Below are 4,639 nucleotides of genomic sequence, written 5' to 3' on the forward strand. Positions count from 1 at the left end.
CCCTCTGCCTAGCCACTGCCTTGTCTAAAAGCCCTCATTCCTCCTCTGTCCCAACATACACATTTTGATCAACTACTCCACCTTTCTGCTGCCTGAATTCTATGCCCCTCCAACATGATGCCCCCTAATACATACATATATTTTTAAGATTTCATTTCCAGCTCATAATAAACTAGGATCCTACTTTGGCTTTTGATTGAAATGTGCCATGTCTTAGAGATGGAAAAGCATGTCTATGGGGATAAAAAGTCACCTCCCAAGGTCAAACTTGATTTTTTCCTCTCATCATCCCACCCCCCTACTGCCTTCCACCAGTTCAGCTCCTCTCTCTCTCTCCTCACTGGCCTCGGCTCCTGAGTGCGCTACGCCATAAACAAAAGGACAGATTCATATCTCCTGGATAGAGAGTGGTTTTGAAGGTTTGGAAGAGGACTTACTACCAAGAGTCAACAGGAGAGCATCGCTATGTTGAAGACCCACGTGCAATAAGAGGACAAAACATACCAAACTGTGTAGTGCATTTGGGAATGGAACCAGTAGTCTGTTTTTGCAGATTGTTCTGATTTTGCAAAAGAAAAGTACCTGTGTTTGAATTAGGGACAAATATTCCTAAGAATAGTCACCACCCTAACCCAACAACAAACCATCATTTTCACCAAGGATCTGAAATTTTAATCACCATACTCTCATGGACAGATTTACCACATAAGCCATTCTAGCTGACAGGAACCTGCACCAGGCTACAAACGTGAAGTGGGTAAAAATGTTGCGTCTGGTCTGTTGAGGGATGCACATCAGGGTGATTTTCAAAACAAACCAAAGCAGACAAAGGTGATCTTGTGGGATGGTGGAGGCCAGTGTCCTGAAACTGGTTTTGAATCTTACAGCCAGTATCAACAGTCGTGGGACAGGGATGCTTTATTAAATTCAGATGCTCAGTGTCTTTCTTATTTCTATTACAAATCTAAAAAAATACTGTGTTGTGTTCGAGCCCAAAGAAGTCTTGATCATTTAAGCCTCACTTGCCCAGTCAACCATGGGAGGCTCATGGCTAGTGCTGTTGTGCGGGGTCAGGCCCTCTCTGGCTTTCTGGAACTGGAAGCCTGAACCTAGCAGATGTCTTCCCCTCTCTGTTCTTATTGTTCCTAAAGTGGGAATAAAAATATCTAAACTAATTATATAAAAGATACAGTATAAAAAAATAATGTACTAATAGGGATTATTATTCAAGCCTACTGTGTGCCTGGTTTGGTGTCACCTGCCTTATATGCAATTGCAATTAATGTACACCGTAACAGCCACTTAAAATAGAAGGTTAGTTTCTTATTCCTATAGATGAGTACACCTGAGGCTCAGAGAGTGACCTGCCTGTCACATTTCTGGTATGTGACTGAGTTTGGACTGGACTTAACATCTCTTTGCCTCAATGCCTAGACTAGCTCAAAGCCTTATACCAATTAAAGATGCCAGTTGATTTTTAAAGATGAACTTATTAAAGGGTTTAGGAGGAAGTGTGGTATACTCTGACTGTGGTTTGTTTTAAACTTTGCCTACCAGTGAGGAAAAAATGTATTCAGTTCTACGAGAAACACATAAAAGATGTTGAGCTCAAAATATAGCTTAGAATATATGCCTTGGGAAGCAATCATCCAGAAACCAAAGAAACACATCCCTGTCTCCCAATCTTTACTATCATACCTGCCAGCGGGGTGAAAACATTGTTCAGGATAGTTTTCAGAACGTGTATCAAAAGATTTGGATTTCAGAATACTTTTTAGAGGTTTGACTTTTTTTATTCCTCTTTTGACAGATAAATGATATCGAATGTAACTACTTAATATTTAGCCTATGTCTTTCTGTCTCTCTTGAAAGATAATGTTGGGAGAAGTTGGCCATCTGGCGAGGATACCAGGAGTCGCTGTGTAACTCTACTGACTTTGTGTTTGTCCTTCCCCTTTAAGTGTCTGTACTACAAGCATATAGGCATGGTTATTTATGAAGCACTCAGATGTTAAAAAAACGTTGTCTCTGAAGCTTGCTACTCTGGCACCATACTGACTTTGACCCAATCTGGCACATTAATGGAAAATACCTATATAGATGTTAAGGTTGAATAATATTCTGGTAGAGCTCTTAAAACAAAATGGCAGGGTTTCCCTGGTGGCACAGTGGTTGAGAGTCCGCCTGCCGATGCAGGGGACACGGGTTCGTGCCCCGGCCCGGGAAGATCCCATATGCCGTGGAGCGGCTGGGCCCGTGAGCCATGGCCGCTGAGCCTGTGCGTCCAGAGCCTGTGCTCCGCAACGGGAGAGGCCACAACAGTGACAGGCCCGCGCACCGCACAAAAAAAAAAAAAAAAAAAAAAAAATGGCAGCCAAGTTTCTAAATAAGCCTGCCTCTACTGGATTTTAAATAAGGGTTGCAGTTATATTTGAGACACATATAGAAGTTAAAGAAGTGTGTGGTTTTCCTGAACAAAGGAAACTGTAGACAAGTTGTTTGGTTTAATAGTACAATGATTTAATTAAAGTAAAAATGCTTGTCCCTTTCCCTTCTCCAGCTAGAAAAATTAGGATATGGTTAATAACAGGGAATGAAACCCACTTAACAAATCTGTAGTCCACTTTCTCCTCAGGGATGTATGTACTGAATTACATTTCCACTTGCACTACTTAATTTAGGAATTAATTGAATGCAGTCAGGTAGAGGGTGTGGCTTTTTTTCCCCTGCACATGAATGTGAGTCATAGAAAACACTGACAACAGGAAAATTACTACACAGATAAGACTCAGTCATAATATCTGTTAAAAGAACATGCATTTTTGGTAAGACGCAGGTAAATCCTTGAAACTATACATGCCCTTTGACCTACCAATTTCACTTCTGGGAAACCATCTTAAGGAAATCATTAAGAATGTGGATACAGCTCTTGGAACCCTACAGCTGGATACAAAGAAGCCCAGGCTAAGTAACCTCCTTCAGGATGGAAAGTCATATGGTCATCCAGCCGTCACGGCCAGCCTAGCTGTTCCAGCCAATACCAACCACCAGACTTATGAGTGCAGTCATCTTAGATGTGCCAGCTGAAGTTGAGCTACTGTGACTAAAGTCATATGAGTTACCCTAGACAAGACTGACAGAAGAACACTCAACTGAGCCCAACTCAAATTGCTGATCCACAGGATCACCATTACAAACCATACTATGTAGTCTATTTCATTTGTCTTTGGAGGTGGCCCTGATATCACCACATAGCTAAAGACAGTATTAACTAATTAATGGACATATATTGGAAGGAGTCAATGGAACAACCCAAGATGTAACAAATTCCATAGGTAACTACATTAGTTTGCTAGGGCTGCCATTACAAATTACCACAAACTGGGTGGCTTAAACAGAAATGTATTGTCTCATAGCTCTGGAGGCTAGAAGTCCAAAATCAAGGTGTTGGCAGGATTGGTTCCTTGTGAGGGCCAAGAGGGCCTAATCTGTTCTAGGTCTCTCTCCTTGGCTTGTAGGTGGTCATCTTCTCTCTGTGTCTCTTTACATTGCCTTCCCTTTGTGTTTGTCTGTCTCTGTGTCCAAATTTCCTCTTTTTATAAGGATGCCAGTCATATTGGATTAGGGCCCCCTTAATGTCCTCATTTTAACTTGATTACCTTTGTAAAGACCCTATCTCCTAAAAGCTCACATTCTGAGGTACTGGGGCTTAAGACTTCAATGTATCATTTTGAAGGGATATAATTCAATCCATAACAGTAACTGCAACTGTAAAGACATTTGTGAGCTGAATACCTTTTAGGTATAAAGGTGTAAAAGGCTGCAGCTCCAGAGAAAACAGACTTTCTGTCTCATCTGCTTGATCCTTTATCTCTACTCCAGAAAAAATTGGGCATTTGATGCTCTTGCATCACAATTTTAGAGGGAGATTTCTCCATCAGCAAAGGAGACTGGCTTTTTTGGATCTCCCTCCCTCTCCCACTCAGCCAACAGTTACCAGGCTCAAACTGCAAGGACCCTGTGGACCAGACAGTCTCCAACATCTCAGGAAAGCTGCCTCCTGAGCCTCCCAATTCCCTCAGCAAGTGAAGGCCCTAGTGATGCTCTGGCTCATGAAGCTGGTTAGGACTCTCTTCCTCATTCACAAACACCATTTGGACCAAATGTTGGGTATAAAGGGCTCCTGGAAGTTGGTGATAAGGAGCTAACCCTGACCAACAAAGACGTGAAACACAAGGAGAGTGTGTGTGTTTGTTTCCTCCACTATGCCCCTTAAAGTGAGAGAAGCACACCAGGGCCAATGATACATTTATTTTTTAAAAATAATTGAACAATAAAATCATGACTTAAAAAGGAACTCGAATCTTTCTTCTTTCTTAGTAGATACCACCGGTTCTGATCACTATATCCATTCAGCTGCCACATCTCCTTTGCAATGAAAGTACACAGGGGAGGTGACACAGATTTTCTTTGGTTTGTAAAGTATTCAAGTATCTCCCAAAGCACCAAACTTCTAACCATCCCATCTGCCACCCAACAGTCACTGAATATGGGTGCCCGAAGTGCTAAAAACAAACAAAAAGGGCTGATTTCACTTAATTGCAGCTTATTGCTTCTTTTCTTTAAGGTTTCAGCACTC

Source organism: Delphinapterus leucas, chromosome 20 (assembly GCF_059928025.1).
Source record: "Delphinapterus leucas isolate spDelLeu-1000000601 "Yukka" chromosome 20, BTC_Dleu_Yukka2, whole genome shotgun sequence".
Lineage (NCBI taxonomy): Eukaryota > Metazoa > Chordata > Mammalia > Artiodactyla > Monodontidae > Delphinapterus > Delphinapterus leucas.